General features: G+C 40.1%; 1 protein-coding gene across 39 annotated transcripts in view; it reads right to left on the bottom strand.

Annotated features, from left to right (window-relative positions):
- Nucleotides 1–22,379, bottom strand: part of LOC120721802 (receptor-type tyrosine-protein phosphatase delta-like) — a 404,829-nt gene that overhangs the window by 191,409 nt on the left and 191,041 nt on the right. For all 39 annotated transcript variants that reach the window (XM_040012365.1, XM_040012377.1, XM_040012374.1 and 36 more), the window contains one exon: nucleotides 17,170–17,217. The gene's annotated coding sequence lies outside the window, so the exon portion shown is untranslated. The remainder of the gene's footprint in view (nucleotides 1–17,169; nucleotides 17,218–22,379) is intronic.

Raw genomic sequence — 22,379 nt, 5'->3', positions numbered from 1 at the left:
CCATTTTAATTAATTTACTTTGGAGGGTGGGGTGACTGTCATTAGGAAAAGGAGCACAGGAGCAGTTTAGGGATTTTTCAGCTCTGAAAAAGCCAACTAACAAGCACTGGGGTATTTTTTTGTCTTTTTGGTTTCATATCCTTCTATAACACTCATTTATATACGTTTCTGATTCGATAGGCCAAAACATGGACGTCTGCTCAGGCTTCAGACGGCCTTAAATGCCCGTTTTTTTTCTCCTTCTTGCTCTGTATGATGTCACAGAGTGCAGATGTGCTCGATATGGACATCCCAGGCTGTGAGTACGCACCATACTTTCTTATAGTAAACTCAGTTTAATTCAGGTTCAGTTTCCAGAGTGGGTTTGATCATTTCAGTGTAGCTCTCATTTGTTGAAAATGTTTCTTTTTCATTTTGTTAGTTTTAGTCTTTATTACTGATTATTTTATTTAAGGCAAATGCCAGAGACAAGATTTGGGGAAATCAGTATTGAGATTAGAATATAAACAGAACTTTTTGAAAGCAGTTGACTCACAGGCTTATAGACATCCAAAGCCTCAATCAAAACATCTGTTAAACCCTCATCAGGCAGTTTGTGATAACTAGATTTTACTAAGTTAAGTCATACTAAGAATTGTTCCTCTATATTTTTGATTTTAACTTGTTTTTCAAATATCACAAAATTGCAGCCGTAAAAGGCTGATGGCATATTGCTGTAACCTTGGTGGGCAGGTGGGTGGGCGGTGTGAACACCCAAGTTTGTAAATGCGATAACTCGAATACAGTGGTCCCTCGCTATAACACGGTCCACCTTTTGCAGTCTCGCTGTTTCGTGGGGGTTTTTTTGTTTTGTTTTTTACAGCGCATCATGTTCTGCGTTCTGATTGGCTGTAGACCATTGTCAATCAATCTCGTGTCGTGTCTCCTGTTCAGCTTGTCAAATTTCCCTATATCTTCGATCACTAGCAGTGGGACTCTGAAGTGCTGTACTGTATGTTTGTTTGTAAGTTTTCTCCAACAAACAGAAAATGTCGATGAAACATTTTGCACCATCAAAGTCAACTGCAGGTGCCTTTGGTTTCATTCTACAGGGTGGGAAATTTACATGGATACACCGTAATAACATGGGAATGGTTGGTGATATTAAAGTCCTGTTTGTGGCACATTAGTATATGTGAGGGGGCAAACTCCTCAAGATGGGTGGTGACCATGGTGGCCATTTACAAGTCGGCCATCTTGGATACAACTTTTGTTTTTCCAATAGGAAGAGGGCCATGTGACACATCAAACTTATTGGTAATGTCACAAGAAAAAAAATGGTGTGCTTGGTTTCAATTCCCATGTTATTACGGTGTATCCATATAAATGGCGCACCCTGTATAATACTGGACTTATTTTTCTACGAAGGTTTAAACTTTGAGAGTGTTTAAACAAGAGAGAAAAGTGTGGAAATGTTCGAGCCTGTCGGAGAAAAGTGTATAAAGTGTGTAGTGAGGGGTTTTACAGCATTAAAACATTGACAATAATTGTTAAAAAATTAAGTTAGCTACTTTGCGTATTTCACCTATCGCAGGTTATTTTTGGAACGTAACTACCGTGATAAACGAGGGACCACTGTATAAGGAAACATAGGATTTTGATATTCATACCAGAGGTACATCTGCTAAAAATGACAGATAGCTATGAATCTCAGTGATACTGAACTTAAGGTCCAGGTCATGAGTCAAGTTTTCTTAAAATCACGTAGGATTTTCATATTTCTGCCATAGATGCATCTATTAGGAAGCTGAGGGGTAGCACTGGTGCCCACCAGTATTTTTAATGTAGTTTCAGTTAACTATAATAACCTTGTTGCACATGCATCAAAGCTGCTTTTCAGATTTATTTGTAAGAGGCAAACAATGACAGCAAAGCTATCCTGAAAAAAGGATTGTTTTGAACTGGTAATCAAGATAAGCAACTTTTATAACTATTAAAGCGAAATGATGATTTGTAAGCAGGTTGTAGCGAAGGCTTAGATCAGTGTGGCACGGGTTCAATTTAACCACACCAATAAAGAAATAATCTACAAAAAGAGTGATGTCAACAAAGAGCACTGCAAAACAGAGATGCATGCTCTGTTGCAACAGCAGGGCGCTCCAAATGCCTCACAGGATTCTGCACCTGAGCTGCAGACTAAAGAGCCAAACAATGGGAGGGTGTTTTGTTCTGAAACGCAGTCTGTGTATCACGCAAGCGGGCACTTAGGCAAAGGTGACAGATGTTTCCCTGTATCAGACCCGGGAAATAAATAAATAACTCCAAAGTGCAACAAATGAGATGCGTCCACTCCATGTGGCGGACATCTGTGCGGCACACTGCCTCTAGTCGTGGCCGGGTCCTTTCGCTTTAGCATCAAACAACGATTTTTATTCTTCAAGATCAAACGTGTCGCTTTTAGAAGCAGGAAAAGTGCTCCGTTTGTGAGGGGAAACACAGTTTTTATCTTGGACTTTGCGTGTCTGTGCATGCATGTTGAATTAAGTAACAGTGGAATGCAACTGCTTTGTGTGATGTTAAGACCTGCGAGAATAAATACACAAAGAGAAAATGGGAATACACCACTGCGACTAAAGAGACAATTCTGCGAAGCTTAAGAAGTTGATTCAATATCCAAAACGCTGAAACACAGAGTTAAGACTCAGTCATTTTCGACCTTCGACTATTTTAACAACCTGCTGTCACTCTGTTGCAACCGAGCAGATGTGAACTCAGCTCAGTTTTAATTTCCAGGGATTGAAAAAAATCAACTTAGAGGATTTCATTTAAATGTAGGAAGTCTGATGAAAGCAGACCTCTATGTTCTGCCTCATTTCCATCTTTTTTTTCTTAATATGACACACCAGCAGCAGTCTATTGTACATTTTACTTGCAAGTCATGCACATTTGGCTAAACACAGCTCAGAGGCATAATGTAATCAGGGAAGCCATATTCTTGTTGCACAGAATACCCAATACTTTGGAAAATGGGATTCAGCGCATTCTCATCAAACCCCTGGAATGAAATATGAAGAATTTTTATAGCTGTGGTATTCGCTAGAATAATATGCTCGCCAGGTGAATAATCACACTGGCTGCGAATGACAAACCAGTGTGCTGTGCCATAAATACGATGGGAATGGGACAGAGGAATTATTATTATCCCTTTAGGAGAGTGTTCTGATGTTACTGGTCTAAAATATAAGACTAGTGGTTATACATATAAATTTGAACTAACCCTGTTTGGCACTTTATCGCAATTCTCAAAGGCCCTTTCAATAATTCACAGTTGTGGCGACAAGTAGTCCTAAATACTTAAGCCACTGCTTGATAACTGTGATTCACCACACACGGTGACTGAGGGTATAGCTGATACAGCTGAATCTGCAAAAGCTGTAAAATGAATCTGGATGTGGTTTTTTTTCCACTAAAAAACACACGACACTGCTTTTATGACCTATAACGTGGAGTTCAACCTCTCCCAGTTTAAGTTAAACAAGTTTTGAACACAAATTCAAATTAAAGCTGATTTAAATACCAAGTGTTTAAGGGCGCCAATGAAAGATTTAAAGACCCTTGATCTCTTTTCCCCCCCCTCGGTGCCAGCTTTTAGAGTTAATTGCTAATTTGTTATTAATAAACATTAACTGTGAAGATATTTCAGTCTTTACTAAAGTGTTAAAGTGAAAAATTCAAAACATCTTTAGAACAATGAATCGTGGATCATTCATGCTCCTAAAGCTTTGAAAAGAATACGATGTATTAGCTTGTGGTGCTAGACCAAAGTCGTGTCACACTCGGGAAAACTTTGTTGACTGTGTGCAACGAACTTGAGATCTTGTTGTCTTTCAAATTATTGTCGAAGCCACATACATGCATCAAAACAGTGATAGAACAGTAACAAGGCAGCCAGATAGTCATTCAATCTGCTATCAGCCTGCAGTCGAAGCAGTCGTTTGTGATAACACAGCAGATAACTGTCAGAAATTGGCAAAACTTGCAAATCAGTTGCCGTGTGTGTACACAGAAATTCGCATTAGCTACTTACATTTGTAATCTCTCATAGAAATTCCTCCACAATTAGTGATGCGGCTCTTGCAGGACAACAATTTAACTGCAAAATAACACGTGCCTGGCAACCTTGCTTTAATACAGGCATACAATCAACATGTGATAGTGTGCAAAAGTCTTGATCCACCTATCACATCCGCTATGGCAGATGTGTGAGACACTGATGACGGACTTGAACTGAGAGCGAGCCTTTATTTCAGCAGAGCAGAACACAAACAAAAGCAAAAGGAGCCAAAGACTAAACTAGCAAAATTTTAAACTGGGAAAACCTAAAAAAAATAAAACTAGAATAAAGAAACTAAAGACCTGAGACGTGGAACACAGAACACTGCCGCCTGAAATGCAGTGGGAGGTACGTAGACGATCCAGCAACAAATTGAGGAAGGCAGAGGGTTTGAATAGACAGAGGGATAAAGAGGGAGTAAGACACAGGAGGAGAGCACAGCCGGGAGCAATCACAAACAACGAGACTGGGGGAAGCAAAACGTAGCACACGAGACTATCAAAGTAAAACAGGAAACAAGAGACACTCACAAACACACAGACTTGACCCTGAGACATGACTGATTGGGGAGACAGGGCACATGAAACTTAAGAAGAGCACAGAGACAGAAACCAAGAGACTAAAAATTATAAATAATAATGAAATCAAAGACTATTAATAATTCAAAACACAAAAAAACTGGGTCACCGAGGACCATGACACCACCCAAATATACATTGAAATACAGTACATAAGGCTAAAAAGCCTTGAGTTTTGTGCCAGTGCTAGCTTTTACACTTTGGGTAATGAATACTGGAATATTCACCTTATCATAAATCCACTGTACATAAAATAATGCCTTGGTGAATCTAATTTGCTTTAAACCATCAGAATATTTAACTATCATCAACGTTGTTTTTTTTTTAATTCTGCTCAAATGAAGATGTTTCTTTGGTAATTTGAAATTCCACTTCCCATCCTACCAGAGGTGATGTCAAAACATTTACACCCTAGCTTGCAAATCCGATAAGAGCAGATTAGAAAGGATAGTGATCTCGAATCTGTTATTCATAGATTCCTTGTGACAGTCCTGCTTGAAGAGCCAATAACCTTCAGAGTCCCCACTTTGTGATGGAAAGAAAACAGTTAGCCTGAATTAGTGAACCACATCCAAAGGTTACACAATGGACTTCCACCACTCTGTTACTTGCCAAAACAGCTGATTGATAGGGAACCTATATCAGTTCAAGTCTTTGAAATGCCACAAAGAGGCAGCTTGAAAGAGGACGGATTATGTCCTCTTGGAATCTTGTGATTCCACACCACTAACCTGAGCGTTAAACTGGTGGATGATTTCTGATATGTGCTTTGGAAATAAAGAAAGGGCAGCTGTGTCACACTAAAGAGGTCAACGAACTCTAGTGAATCCAAAAGGCGGCGTAATGCTTTTGCAGGGGTCCATTTCCTAAACTAGATAAAGTGCGCCGTTGTCGAGGTAAAAAAAACCAAAAGCCTTGTTTCTCATTTTCCAAAGGTTTCATTCAGCTGCGTTGGCCTTATCTTCCATCCACAGCCAACTGTATGGACCAACACAGCCTTGATACGACAAGTGTAAGATAAACTTGACAGATCAACTTTTTCGATAGTCACAGCACCCATAAACAACTGGGGCCTCTAATCTGATAATCCACCAATGAAAGATTAGACGCGGGGAGTATTATTGTGTTGTCACTCTTGCTTACAGGGTCACACGGGCTTTAACTGCCAGGGTTAGACATCCCTCGGCAAATCCTGGGAAGGTGTCACATCTCAGCAGGTGAGGTGTGGCGATAAGACAGACCGGGGGGGATATTAAACGGACAAACTGCAATTATCACAGGCATTAATGAGAAGCCAGGGAACTACAGGAGGCTGGCAGGGTGGCTTTGCGATTAGAGACCCGTTCTGTATCTGAGCACTCAGAGATTTGACTTCAGAAACAGTCGCGCATCTATCAACGGCTGTTTGCGCAATGATATATCCTAAAACCGACCCCCGTAAAAGTCACCTAGATTTCACTGGATTTCGAAGGCTCATCGCGGGAAGCATCTCAAAAGCACTTATGTTACAAACGCCATTAGCGCGACGTCTGCCTCTGTTCTTTTCGGTTTTGCAGTCCTGCTTCTCTGTACATTTCTGAACCTGACATTAACTATCCGAGCAGCCCCTGCATATGCTCGCTGCTATCTCGCAAGACGAGCCGGGGAGTTGGAGTAATTCAAACATTCTTCAAACTGCAATTTATTTTCCCTGAGTTGTAATTATGGTCTATTAAAATGCAAATGATGTCAATGGCAGAACAGCGCTAATCACTCAATGTCTGTTTATGGGCAGTACAGCCACATTAGAGAGAGAGAGACTCACACAATGAGGACTGAGATGAACAGAGATCCTCTATCAGTGAGGGATCCAATAAATTAGAGTCTCAATAGATTGCATTTCCCCCAGGAATATGAAGATACCGTAATATTCCATTTAAAAAAAACAGGTTACATACACTGTGCAGCACATTCACAGGCATGCATCAAATATTCTGTATCTACAACAGTTTCTTATAATTATACATTAAGAACATTTCCATTGGTGGACTGCATTAAGCTGCACGAACCGTCTTCAAGCCATCTCCATGCACACTACTACAGCCGCGTATTATCTGTTTGCAGTGGGTGCAAGCGTGCACGTGTTAAGCCAAATGTCACACACAGGTGTTAAATATAACAAATTTTCGAAGACAATAAAACCAACAAACACAAAAATGAAGGCCAACGGTTGCTAAAAATGTACGCGATACTTTCTGTCACTCTGAATAAACCAGAAACAGACGATAATGCTACAAGCTCAGTGTTCTACACTTTATCTCAATAACAGCCTTCTGCAAGTAACGGGCTAATTTGGGGGAATAATCCGCACTTTTTTAATTTGTTTCGTTTTTCCACGAAATTACTTTCTGTTTTTTTTATCTTTCCAAATTATGCCTTGCATTATTCCGAGACAAATGGACAACAGTCGTTGGAACTAATTTTCTATATCATTGACGTCGCGCATTTAAATGTGCTGTTTTTTTTTCTCCCCCTGAACGTCATACGATCCAATTTTAATGTTGTTTAGCTAAAAGCTAAAGTCTCTAATCAAGGAACCAAGACAGAAAAAAAGGCTAAATTTAGGATTTAATCAGCTGTTTATCCTGTTTCTATATCATTTTTGTCCGCCTGCTGATGCCCATGTCAGCTGGATTCTGTGAGCTATATATATCTATTTTTTTAAACCATCCCGTATCCATAAATAAAGAAAACCCGAGGCATACTATAACTGTGATGATACCTTATCTTTGCTTCATCCACAATTAATCATCAATGCAAAATCCTACAAAAATTAGGGCTTACCCATCAAAACTGTAAATGTTTGAAAATTAGCACCAAACACTGACTACATAAATGCAGGTTAAGATATGATTGATATTTGATTCCCCCCACCCCCACCCTGTTCTAGTCCCAATTTTGGGATGAGACGCCGCAGTACGGATGGAGCTCCCGTCCTAAACGTATGAGGTCAACAATGATCCATATTTGAGTTTTATTCATGAATGTGTAGCAGAGGGGCAGAATGTGGTCATGCTCACTACACATGATTTACTGTTGCACCTCATGTGAGTGAAAGGCTCACAAGAGCTGTGCTTATGGAGTGATGACTTTGATGAGCATGAATTACCTCGCCGTTGTAAGCAAGCGGCGCGCTGCGTGCTCCTCTCTCTCTCTGCTGTGTCATTTCAGCACGCCGCTCCTTCGGCGGCTGATGTTTACACATGTGCATGTTCTCCGCTTCCATCACTTTTGCTATGCATTACAGTGAGCCGAGCGGGGGATTAGAGCTTATCTATAATACTGTTAACCATACGCCATGACAACAACCTCATGTCCCCCTCCCCCCACCCTTTACTTATCGGGAGGTTATGCTGCTGACAAGACACGGTGTTATTAATAATCAGAAACTTCTGAAGCGTTCACAGGAATGCAGCGCAACAATGCGGCGTTTCAGCTAAAAAAATTGGCAAGAAAATAAATAAAGAAATGAATCTATGCTGCAGATGAAGGGGACGCTCCAAAGTAAAATCAGGTTCATGTTTAGATGTTTGTCCAGAAATACAGCCTGATTTGATTTGAAGACGTGTGGCGGGAGCTTGCATGCTAACGTTTCACTGAGGAAAGGCTGCAAAACAGGCACGTTAAGACAACCCTGCATGCATATGACACGAGCAAAATGTCACCCTGTGGACTTAACAAAATGAGAACGAGCTAGCTGCAATGGTAGAGTGCTTTTGTAATCACTGATTACAGGATTTGTGAGTACATAAATAGCACTTTGGCCAGATCGATACTGTCATCGCTCCTTCGTCAGCTCACATTAAAAGCAGGAGCTGGGTAATAATGGAAGAGCGGTCGGACACACGCAGTCGTATTCTGTTTGATCGTAAGGGGGTGGGTGTCCCCTAGGGCGCAGTCTCCAGCCTGTTGATAAATTCATCTTTCTCGCCGTCCCCATGGGAGCTTGCCAATGAGTGAGGGGCATTGACTTTTCATTAAGGAGATCACTGCATTGGAAATTGAATTTATTTTGGACTTACAAACAGCTCTGTTGTGTTCTTGAGTCGGCCCGAAGGCCAGAGCAGAATTCCAATACAAAGGTGACGCGTTTGGCTGAGTGATAACGCTCTCCGTTCCCTCCAGTTAAATACACACAGGTGTCAAGAAATAACATGCAAAATTGAGGACTCTGCTATTATAAAGGATTGAGGGTGCTACAGTCGTGCTGTGCAGTGGGCTACTCGTTGCTGTTTGCCTAGTTTTAATTGATAATGGCAGCCTTTGGCAACAGCGATGCATAAAAGAAATGCACAGCATATGAATGTTACTAGAGTGGTTGACACGGCCGTGAAGTACTTGCTTTATACTACCATCAGTATACTGGCGATTTCACTTGGCAGGAGGTATAAGAGAAAATGCATTGGCAAAGACCACCCTCACTAACTTCTCATGCTTACTCATGTCCTGTTTTTATATAAGCAGGCCTGAAAAACGACAGACACCACACAGTTTGTAAAAGAGCTTCAAGGGTTACTCCAAGGAGGCTTTCAGGAGTAAAGAGGAGAAATAGGAAGCACACTGTGTCCCGTAGTTGTTTTAACCCTTATATACATGGGTTAAAACAGCGGTCGCCAATCTTTTTTGCGCCACGGACCGGTTTATGTCTGACAATATTTTCACGGACCGGCCTTTAAGGTGTCGCGGATAAATGCAACAAAATAAAACCAGAACCTGTAACAAAAGAAAGATTTATTCATAACACACGGGGAAAAGACCCAGGGTAAACGAGTTAACGATTAAAAAAAAATAACGTAAAATAACGTAAGAACCCTGAAAACCATAAATTTCACACCGGAGCCTCAACTCTCGCGACCCGGTACCAAACGACTCGGTCTGTGGCCCGGGGGTGGGGACCGCTGGGTTAAAACATGCATGAGTTTTTGAGACTTCTATATCATCAGTGTGACTTTTCTTTTCCCACCGAAAAAATGAAATAAATAAATTGCCTGATACATTTTTAAGAAATAAACTGCAAAAAAAAGAAAAGAAAAAAATGCCTGATGCAGTAAATATATGCAAATTAATATATATAGACATAAATATATATACATACAAGGTTAATTTCTCCTGCTATTCTCCACAATGTTTTTCATTTAATTTCAAAAAAAATAAAATCTCCCAGATGTGAAGAAATTCATTCATGAAAATCGCTGTTGTAACCGCTTTTATTTATTCCGTAGGACATCTATCCATTCAAGCGAATGGGTTTGGTTAACCCGTAAACGAGATTAATTTAATAGCTCCACTGCTTCTTAACAGTGCATTATTGGCCTTATGGTTTCATCGCTGGGTAGTCAGTGTTATTTAATGCTGGGATTTTACGACCTATGGGCGTTCGGGAAAATATCAAGGGTCACTCCGCAGCACTGTACCTCCCACCTATGCAAAGCTTTTCCACTTCATCCATTTCATCAAGGTGAGCTAAAGTGTTTACCCCATTAATTTATTTCAGCTAAAGCCAGAGCACTGACCCATAAAATGAGCTAAGATAATACTGACCTTAACATGGTCTTCTGCACATGGAGGTAATTGCTAAGGCTCCAGATCAATCAATATTGACTTGCCAGTTTTTTTCACCCCCCCCCGCCTCCTTTTTTTCCCACCCTCTGTTGCTTGAGCTGAATGTGTAAAATTGGCTTTAGACGGATGGAGAACATATCCCTGATAGTTTAACCTTTATCTAGCTAACATGTTCACTTATCTGTACAATTATAGATTTTGCCAGTCAAGCTGTTTTACACCAAATCTGTTAAGTGTTAAAAGACGGGAGTACAGCTTGGATTATTTTGGATACCCTCCCTGCGTGTTCGTATGTGTTAGCTGAATCTTCTGTATGATCTGTTGCCACATGCAACGCCATCACATTCAAACAACAAATTCCACACGCTACATCTTTGCAGGCGCACATGCATGCCTTTACATCACAATGTACTCGAAGGCATTTAATGCTTTTTTTCCTTTAATTTTTCAAGGTAGGGGCACAGACTTAGCAGGCATTTCCATCTTGACTTGATAAATCTCACAATCTTCTTTTCCTTGCCACACTGAAGTAATTTATTTTCTATCTCTCCGAGCTATATTTTCCAGTTAATATTTCATTTTTTTTTTCATACAACCTGACAAAGGATGCCACAAGGGATGATAAGAATTCTGAAACCTTTGCACTCTCTCTCTCTCCCTAGATACAGGGTTTACCTTGACAAATGTTTGAAGAAGTAAGGCCTCTAAAATAACTTCGATTCTAGTGTTTTGTTCTTCTTTCGTCACACACGAAAAAAAAAAGCTATACGCTTGTCTTCACTTGGGTATGCCGTTCAGGAATGGCGAGGATTGACGACAGATGTTTACGTAAGTGCGTTCGGCTTCACGGGTGATTCCAACCAACCACTGGGTTACAACCTGCACCGAGTATCTGATGATAACATCAAAAACAACACACGCGCTACGAACATCTACCCCCTTCAGGTAAAGATCACAAAGGCTGGCTGACTAGAGACGCTATTTATGGAGTTCTCAATCAGCAAATCCTGATTGTGTCAGTCAGACCTATTTTCATTCCTGCCGGCTAAACATTCATCATTCATTCGCTGCAAATGCGTGCAGTTTTGATTCGGGATTGCGAGGGGCGATTTTAAAGTATTAACGTTCTCGTACCAAAAAATAAACCTACTGTCCAGTGATTTCCAAAGCCTGCTTGTGCAGAACCAAACGACTTGTTCCTTGAGTGATGGGTAGCAGTTTCCTTCTGGCTATTCAACTCGCCCTTAATTTGAATTTGATAAGATTTCCTTTAGAGACATTGTTAGGCTAATGTAAATTTGGAGGCACGACTAGAGCCTACAGCTGGCTTAACTTTGATGAGGTGTTAATATCTAATATCAAAAAGCAGATAAAAACCCTTATTAGCCCCAGTGGTCTTGCTAGAGTGGGAACTTATTACACAGAGTAGATGAGATCAAAGCAGATGAAGTAATAAGACTGCCGGGGGCTTTGTTACATGTCCTTAAGCTTTCCGATGGGGTCAACTTAATTTTGTGACTTAAATGCTGAGGGTTTACGAATGCAGACAAGCCGACATTGTTTGAGAAATCTAATTCAGACTCTCGTATTTCATAGACTGCAACATCTGGGGGATTACAGTGTCTCGAGCCAGAGGCAGTTTGATAATCGGTTGTCATTTTAGGAGTTGTATGCCCTTCGCAGCTTCGGCGGTTTCTAAAGGTCTTTGGTTCAATCAAATATTTGTGAGATTAGCTGGGCTGCACTCCTTTCAAGAACTATTTCCATGTGGGATGGGTTTTAATGTTTGCCTTTGGGCTTTTGTAGTAGAACACTCTGAAAATATGCCGGACGAGTGATAATTTTGGACTCTGAAAGTTATTTTGAGAGAAAAATGCGGCCATGTTTTAATAGCCAGCGAGGAATAACATACACTATGAACTCAAACCAGCTTGAAACGTGATCGTAACGTAAACAGACGCGGACAGGGACCACTGGGGCTGCGTTTGAAATGCAGCAGATGTGGTAAATTTCTTTTAATATGTATCGTTATTGATCTCTTGTAATCTTACAGCCCCCTAATCACTGGACGATTGTACAGTAGATCCACTATTACACACAGCAGGCTGAAGACATGTAAGTAATAGACTTCCTCGATCTCACAAGAAAGCACCAAGTAAGCACACTGTTTGTATGCCAGCAATCAATGCTGTGGACTTAGAGGAATGAGCTTTTGACTGAGTGACTGAGGGATGGCATCAATACCAAACATTCACCCTAAACAAGTCGGAAAACACCTTCGGTTCCTGCACCGTGTCCCATTGATTTCTATTCAGCTCAACGCAGATTCTGCAGCATTTAGACATTTAATTCCCTCTCAAGCAAAGTCATTACACAGTCGAGCATTTAATTAAGCAATCACAGTGGTGCAATCTGAATGATTCAGTGTCTAAATGAGGGCCAAGTTTCCATTATTGTGCCTTTGCAGTTCCTAACAAAGCCGCTTGTAAAACGTTCAGATTTACGGAAATATTTCATGTCTCCGAAACGCATCCCCTCCTTTCACATATCAGTCGCACATCTTCTCAGCATGTCAAAAAGTTCACAAACAAACAAAACAGTCCACTTCTCTCACACTCAAAAATCCACACAGTTACGTTCTTAATTAAGTGTGTTAAAGGGTTTTTTGAGATGGAAGGAGCCAGGTATTCACGGCTGACCTATTTCCACTGCAAAAGAAACATAATTTTAGGGGCATGGGCACAGATGTGTCTGAGGATGTGCTGGGGAGGTGTTCTCTCCTTTCCACGCCTCTGTGAACAGGGCGACAGTTTATTATGTCTGGATATAGCCTGTGCGTGTGCTTGGTTCGCCTTTTCCCAAATGAGCTCAGCTGTAGTGACATTGAAATTCACAAAATGTTCAAAGCTGGTCAGTCAGTGCAGCTTGTGGTGGCTTTCGTAATGAAATTTGGACAATGCCAAAAAGGGGATTTATCTGAACCCCATTGTTTTTATTTATTTGCAAATCGAGTAAATCTAATTTTCTTAAGACTGTCGAGTCATTTTTTTCACAAGTAATTATCCTGGAAATTAGTCCTGTGATGCAAAACGGACAAATTTATGTCCTGAAGTTTGGAGGATAAAGAAATGTGTATAAATTATAATACCCTTACAAATATACATCTCCAGTAAATAAGGGAATTACATTAATTGAAAGTTTGTCTTTGTTGCTTTAATGCCACTTGCCCAACCAGTTAAAAGTTAAGAAAAAACAAGTACCAACAATGGAAAAGTAGGAAAGAAAATGACTATTTCTAACTTGTGATTGGGTGGGCAGACTGCAGCCGGCCTTTCAAACATGCCCACTGCTCAAGAAACACACAGAGCTCTGAAGCCGGCAGATTCCTCAGCTACAAAGAATTCATTCTGATGGCTCAGCATGCACGCAGACATTTCTCACTGCTTGAGAAAAATCACATGCATAATTTCCTCTAAGTCATGTACGGAATGAAACAAATTACTGTTCTAAGATTTTGTGCATGACATTTGACAGCTATTATATACAAATAATAATAAAAAAAAATTAAGATGTTAGAAACTGGAGACCATTCCATCATCTAGCCCTGAAACAGCGACCTACTGCTCCTGTTTCCCATATGTTATTTCAACAAGTCCGTCCTGATCTAAAAAGCGAAAATCATAGCTTGTTTTTTTAAAAGAAAAACAACACACGATTTAGTAACACTTATATCTGATATCTGTGCTTCTCTCCACCTCCACTGTTCTGTGTGTAATCACCTGCGGAGGGGGGGTTACATGGGAAATGGGTTAAATGGGGGTTAAAGACAAAAGGAAGAGATTAAGACTAATATATAACTAAAAGAATCAAAGGATTCAAAAATGTGGGCATTAGTTAATTCAGAAATTTGACATAAATTGACAATTATATTAGTTTGCCTCTTTTTTATGTACATTTCCACTGATTATCCTGTTTGTTTGGTTCCCGACTGAACTGATTCACTTTTAAATTCATTTTTCTGAATATATGATTTTCTGCATTCTTTTAAACTTTTTTTTTAACACTCACCTTAAACCTCCCCTTATCACCTTATTACCTCGGCATTTATTTGTATACGTCTTTGTACACTTCTGCATTTTCATTGTCTGAAACAGAAGCCTGTCATTGAAAGTGTTGTATGGAGTTAACTTTCCAATGTCCTCAAACATATTTGCACAGACAGTCTTACACATAATAATGGATTGGATTTATATAGCGCTTTTCAAGGCACCCAAAGCGCTTTACAATGCCACTATTCATTCACTCTCACATTCACACACTGGTGGAGGCAGCTACAGTTGTAGCCACAGCTGACCTGGGGCAGACTGACAGATGCGAGGCTGCCATATTGCGCCATCGGCCCCTCTGGCCAACACCAGTAGGCGGTAGGTGAAGTGTCTTGCCCAAGGACACAACGACCAGGACAGAGAGCCCAGGAGATCGAACCGGCGACCTTCCGGTTACAGATGCGCTTCCCAACCCCCCTGAGCCACGGTCGCCTATGTATGTCTGATTTATTTATTTGTGATGATTCAACAAAAATGATTTTAAAAAGTCAGCTTTGAACGGTACTCTTTAGAGTAGATTTTATTACTAAAGGGCGAACTGACCTTTGACCTTCTACACAAATCTGATGCTAAACTAAGCTAATCAGTTTTAAGCTAATGTCACTTTAGCTTTACTGTATGATTCTCATGCAACTCTGGAAAAAATCAATAAACAATTGTATTTAATAAAGGATAGAAAGTGTGCCTTATAAAAAGAGAGATAGACAATTTACACACACACACACACACACACATATATATTATATATATTTATAATTGTCTATCTCTCCCTTTAAGTTGAACTTTGACATTCTAAACTCAGACTACAGATGTTAATCAAAGTCAAAACTTAATCCAGGCCTGATAAGATGCTCTATTTAACAGCCTCCTTTTAGCAGGGGGCTCGATCAGGTGAAATGAAGAGGAACTGATTGCTTGTGGTGATTGTGCTGATTACATTTTAAATTTAAAACTTTCCTCCTCGTACATGGTCCTGAACACTTTTCCAGACAATGACATGGCAGACTTAGTAAATGCCAAGGTCCCTGCAATCTCATAGACTGACAGTGAAAAACAACACTTCTATTTCATCTACAGATGTCTTTATATTATTACATTACGAGTGTAAGTATATGTGTTTCTAAAACATTAGTTATGTGCAAATAGCCACTTTTCTACTTGTCCAAATCCTAACCTCTACCATTGGTAAAATGTATAAAATAAGGCCGAATTATTCCCAAAAGATGAAAATGCTGCTATAGTTTCCCAGGGAAAAGCATTTTCCGCAGTATTCTGTTGACGTTTTGCCACAGCAGCAGTAATCATGAGCATGTTTTCAAAGTTTGATAAAACAATCATGTTTTGTAGGAAGGAGAGTTCAGCCGTGCTGACCTTCCTTTCTTCTGACTGCGCCCTGAATTCACAATGATTGAGATCCGTGTTGCAATTCCCCCCCTAGTTAAAACATTATGGATGTTTGTATTACAAGTGTCACATAAATGACATTTGAAAATGTACAGCACGTGTTGTGGGAAGCGGGTAGAGGCGAGGTTATTCTTTGCCAAGTGCTGAAGTACATAAATGAGTTAATAAAATTACAATTTCAAAATGAGAACAATTAAAAGATGAAATATTGTAACGGATTACAAGCTAAATCTAATAGTGCTCGGTGTAGGCACAGCAGGCATTAACAGCAATCGCCAGTTGTAAGCATGATCACAAGCTTTACCATCAAACCTCTTACTGTGACAGAAATGGGCAGAGCGACAAATCATTTTACACAATCTTATAATGTTTTTGGAACTTTTGCATCCTGGTAGGTTTAATGTCATGGCAACAGTATCAGTTCCATTCCATGAAAATCAACCAATCATTTTGCATCTTTTGCAAGTCATACTCCAAAAATCTATGTGCTGGCTTGACATCACACATTACAGAGCTGATGGCAAACTTACATGTGACATTTCTGCATGTGCTACAGCTGTGAAAAGTTAACTGTGAGCAGGAACGTATTCATTTCCAAACACTTGGAGCTAAAGCACGGGGAAACACTGAAATGACTGTACGTATTAGTTTATGTCTCATAAAACAAAGCAGCTCAGGACTTTATGCGTCATGCATAAAAAGCCTTAGCCACATTGTTGGAGGGGGAAAAAATACAATTCAATAAAGACAAGATCTTGATGTCAAATAAATGAATAACTGGGATAAACTATTGCTTCATATTATGCATCACATTAGCATTCAATTTTGTCTACCTGAGCCTGCTCGTGTAGTTAGAGCATGTAAATGCCAAGATTAAACACAGGGGTTACAAAATACTGGATTTTAAATTGGTTATCTAAAGTCTCTTATAAGTACAAAACATCAAGAGTGCTTGCAGACACTTTTGCTTGGGAAAATGACAAGCTGAAGGTTACAGCAACTGCTAATCTACAACATTAGCTCCATGAGCAACTTGACGAGAGGCCAAGATCGGCATTTTTCCCCCGTCTGCTGTCTGTTAAGTGTTCTTTTCAAGTCAGTGAAGAACCTCTGTGTATTTTACAGAGTGTATCTCTAAGTATAAATATATTACATAGAAAAATTCTTAAATGAATACACATAATATAGTCTATCGCATCTATGACAGGAAATCAGTCGTATCAGTGAAAAATATATTTCATATTTATTCAAAACCTTAACTTACCTGTCCCCATCTCCATTAACATACATGCACAAACACATGCATGAGTGACGATAATCAGTCCAAAACCTGATAACGTTAAAGATAAACCCCAAAGGGAAGAGTAAAATCCTTAGAGGGGCCTACCTTGAGGTCGAAGGTGTGAAAGTCATGGAGCATTCTCTCTCCCGAGACCTGTGACAGAGCAGGGGGGAGAGGGGGGGAGACGTCAGTCATGATTACGCCTCAGTGCAATTACAGGGCAACTCCCCTGACAGTGATTGATCAATGAGGAACTCCTTTAATGAAGACAAGGACTCAGGGGCTTCCAGGAGCAAATTGGCAAAAGTAAGAAGTGGGAATAGTGTCCCAGATTGCCGAGCCTCTAAGAGGATCATCCCGTCTGCAGCAGCAGTTCTTTGGTAGTGGCAGAAGTACAGTATTCACAGGTACATGCCTGACTTTAGCCAGCTGAAAGTAAATTAACTGCATTGATATTTAAAGTTAGATTATGATTGATTCTTGTCAACAATTTCTGTTGTGTAAGAATTTGTGCTGACACTAAGATAGCACAATTTTTGCAGTGTAGTGTTTAAACTATGGAGTACTATGTGGATATTTTGTGATACAGTACAACGTCTAGGATTGAAGGATGATAGTAATACGAGCTTGGAAATGTAACGATGTACTATAAAGAAGTCTGCTGTTAACATGCAAAGATGCATCTTTGAGAAATCATCTCTGTGTTGTCTTTGAATGAAAATGCACATAAAGCTTTTGGGTATATATGTTTAAATGGGCACTTAAATGAAATGAAAATGTTTACCCTTACTGCTAACTCTGAGAGGTGTCCAGAGTTTGCAGATTCTATTCTAAGTTCCTTTACGAACTGCTAAGTTTCAGACAAAGTTGACACAGGGCTATGCCCACTATTATGATGTTGGCTCGCTTTAACTTTAAACAAAGAATGTGCGAAAAGAACTGAACCGTAGTCTAAAATAGCACAGACAAATCCCCTTTCCAAGTGTTGCTATATAAATGTGGGTGTAGTCATATTTAAAGCAGACTTTAATTAGTATAACATGGTTTTAATCTTCAGCCCTGACAAATGGAGCGATCCAATTATTGTGGTATTTGTCATCATCATCATCATCATGTGTGCCACATTTAACACGCACACATAAGTTATCTGAGAGGATAAAACTGTAATAGCCACGTGTGGTCATGGTAAAGATTCACAGGGAGATGCTGACACGGGCTAGAGCAGGGGAGGGAAATTAATTTTCCCAAGGGGAAACATGGGAAACTGGGAATGTTGTTGGGGGCCGCACTAAAAAGCTTGTAAAGACATGGGAAGAGTATTTGCCCACCTCTGGCCCAGAGGAAACCTGACCCCAGATTTAACAAGGGGGTAGTTTAAAGTGCAAAACTAAAAGCTAAGAAAACGTCAGGATGGATACAACCTGACTTTAGAGATTAAGACTCGCAGTAGTATCTAGCCGCACCATATGTTACCTTCTAAATGAAAGTGGGCTTCAAGCCACAGTGCTTGTGGGTGAGTTTTGTTGGGACAGCTGAAACAAAATTGGAGCTTTGTGCTAAGTCACATCAGCCCTGTGGTCATGGTAGAAAAAAACCCAACTTTTTATTAAAAAGAAAAGTACACCATCACACACCATAGGGTTGTGTTGCTGCATTAGGCACAGTGTGCTTGAATCTGCAAAGGACACAATAAAATCAAGGTATCCAGGCAGTTGCTGGTCATGGTTTTTCCAACAGCATAATGAGATATAAGATAAAATGAATGAAAACAAGAATAAGTAGAAAACACTGGACCATTCTGAGTCTTGATCCTAATTCTATTGAATATCACTGAGTGATAGCTTCAAAAGAAGGTAAACATGACATTAACCATCTTTAGGGTGATCAACGAGGTAATCTTTCATGCATTTTTTGTTTTGGTTTGATTTTGCATTTGGAAGGACTGGCTTGATGATATTTATTGGGCACATATCAGTAGTCCTGATGCACTTTAGTGCTTTTAACTCTGTTACACAAAACAGGCTGGGCTCAAGGGCCACTTAAACATGACTGCCTCAGTTGGACTGTCAAGAACAGCCTCATTGTTAAAACACCAGAGAACAAGGAAATCAGGCCCTTGAGGCAAAAGCTTCGTATGCCACTGTGTTGAAATTCAGTTCTTGATTTAGACCTGCAACACTGTGTGCAGAAAAGTGGACTGCCTTGTAGTCTGACCTACCATAAGGGAGGACATATTTACTTTGTGTTCTATTCATGCCATGTACACAGGTGAGTAGGGCACTTGTCAAAACCAGACAGCCCTTCAAGCAAAACATCTGAATGACCCTTGAGGCACGTGCACAGATAATCAAAAGGACAGAGAAAGATTAATATGGAGACACATATGTTGATACTGCCAAAGAGGAGAAGTTCATACTGGAAGTTTGGACCTGAGTGGTATTCAGACTGGGAATGTGGGACTGGAGACACTAATTAAGAAAATCCACTTGTGTGGTATTAATAGGTGCATCTGCACTTTACACAGTATTTTAGGAAAACTCAAAGTGATCACACCTACACCTATCCTGAACTCTACAATTCAATTTTATTTAATGACACAGATTATTTGTGTTATATGCAAAAAAAGAGATAAATAATCCTGCCTCAAAGCTGCTTTTCTGGTAGTTCCCAATACAGCCGATGACTCCAAGACCACAGTTTTCTGTGGTGATGCATATGCGCACACAAGAGGACTGAAAGAGATCTAGAATGAACACCAGAAGGCTGAAATTGAATAATTTAGAATTCAATTGTCTAAGAAGAGCTAAAGTTTAGCTACACAGGATCTATGGCAGAGAGGGAAAAATGTGTGTTTCCTGACTAAGTGCGGTTGGCATGTCGCTGCTGGAGGTTTAGGCTTTTGCTAGGCTAAATCTCTCACAAAAAGTGGATGCCAAGCGGGTAGTAGTTCGCATCGAAAATGCCAACTTGTCTGCAAACATTTGTCAAGTGGTAATAAAACTCGAATCACAGAAAACGTTCACTGGAGAGGGGGTCACTAATCAGTCTCTAGGTCCGCATTAATCGGACTTAATAAACTTGCCTGCCTCAGCAACTGTCCTCATTGTCCAGGAACCACACGCCAACCGATCGAGAAACACACTTAAATGGGTCCTTGGGCTGGTGTGACTGGGGTCTAATGCGGTATCATTTCTTTATTTTTGATGAAGCACAAACATCTGAGTTATTTAAAGTTGGCTGTGCAGCTGTAAGTTCATACTTTAACCAGCTAAGACTATCTAAAGCGGTGGCCCCCAACCCCCGGTCCTTGAGTCGTTTGTTACCGGGCTGTGAAATTTATGATTTTCAGGGTTCGTTATTTTATTATCATTTTTCTCGTTAACTCTGTTTCCCTGGTTGTTTTCCCATGTGTTATGAATAAATCTTCTTTTTTTTGGTACTGGTACTGGTTTCATTTTGTTGTATTTATCCGCGACACCTTAAAGGCCGGTCCGTGAAAATATTGTCGAACATAAACCGGTACGTGGCACAAAAAAGGTTTGGAACTGCCACCTAACTCTGCTATCATTGAACATTCAGAGTTTAGCATAGCAAAAGTATGAAGCTCAATCACATATGTAATGGATTTTGTCATCTAGTGCTGTTACCCCTCCCCATCCGGCAGCAAAAAACTATGAGTATATATACTATAACTATAAGTCGGGATATCTTTAGTGTAACAGCTGCTCAGCTCGTAGCAGTTCTAAAACAGTCGGCTTTACTTTTGCTTTATACCGTTTGTCTGAACAACAACAGCTGTATTTTCATTTTACCAGTGTGTGTTGCACTTTGGTTCCCATAGAAACTAAGTCCAGTCACCCACCGATAGCGAGGGTACAACAACTCTGTGAGTGTCTGTAGAGTGGATGCATTATAATAGATCTGACTGTGTCAGCCGTCTCTGGACATAATTGCCAGTAATCAGTACTTAGGCAGCGTGTTATGCAACATCAGGGCTGCCGTATATAGATCAGTTCTATCTCAGGTGACTTTTCTGAAACTGCAAACATTTAGTGCCATAAAAAAGTGTAGGCAGGACTCCATCACACCAGACTACATACTGTGATCATCGACTCTAAACACACGATTTGTCTGGGGGTTTGCTGTGCACTGTATACACAGTGTACTGTATAATATGGTGTAGCATACTCTAGGTGCTGGAAATACTGTGCCTGGAATCTGAAGACATCTACCTTTACCCAAAAAGGCTGAAAATACAAAGGATTACACCATTTGCTGTAAAAGGTTTGACATTTCTCACACACTTTATTTTGGTAAAGTCACAGAGACTTTGATAGAACAATCAAATTAGTTTGAAACATTCATGAATCTACGAGAAAGGTTGAATGTTTTTTTTAAGCTTATTTCTGAATGTGGATTCTTTCAAGTTTAAAGCTATGATGCTATCAGATAATTTAAAACATGACTGAGGCGCAATTAGAATTTGAATAGCATAGATTAAAAGTATTGGGCTTTGACAGCGACGAATTAACTAAATGTGTCATGATCTCCTTCATGAACAAAAATTGCCCTTCCTAATTTACATTTTTGGTCAACAAGATCAAAACAAACTAGCAAGAGTCTGTTTTAAATCCGCTGGTTCTCAATCTATAAAATGTGCTCCACTTAGCGTTTACAGATGATAATTAACTTAATTTATATTCTTATTTATTTTTAGCTTTTGTTTTTGTCATTTAAAATATTGCTGTATAATTTAGACTAACTGGCTATTAGGTGAATGTAACAATTTTATTTTCACAGTTAAATGGGTCCTCAGGAGCTTCAAGAGCTAAAAAGGGCAATCATTTGCCCAGCGGACCTGCTTGCCTCAGCACTTAAAAGGGACACGTTTAAATGTCCAGCTTTCACCTGGGAATGGCCCACAAGGGGTACTCCTGAAGGGGGCTGGTGGGGCTGGGTCGATGCTGAGGTCCCAGAAAATTGCAAAGTCATCCATCACATTAATGAGTCATGTCACTTTATTTATTTAAAAAAGAAGACTTTTTCCATCCCTTGGATGTTCCCCACTATCATGATGCTGCATTTCATCAGTGCAGGCTGGAGTTAATCGAGGCAAAAGCAGGGCAAGACTCAGGCTACAGTAGCGCAGGTAGTCAGCCAAGTGGAGCTGATTACAGCTAAATGTCGCTCACTTGTATTCGAAAAGCAGTAATCCAAGTTTGGCTGAGCTTTTGGGATGCATATGTGGATGTGGGGTAATTTGGACTTGAAATCAGCTCTGGTTATTAGCAGTTGGGCAAGCTTTGGGCCAAAGG

Source organism: Simochromis diagramma, unplaced genomic scaffold (assembly GCF_900408965.1).
Source record: "Simochromis diagramma unplaced genomic scaffold, fSimDia1.1 OVJJ01000604.1, whole genome shotgun sequence".
NCBI lineage: Eukaryota > Metazoa > Chordata > Actinopteri > Cichliformes > Cichlidae > Simochromis > Simochromis diagramma.
This window is presented reverse-complemented; position numbering and strand designations above follow the sequence as displayed.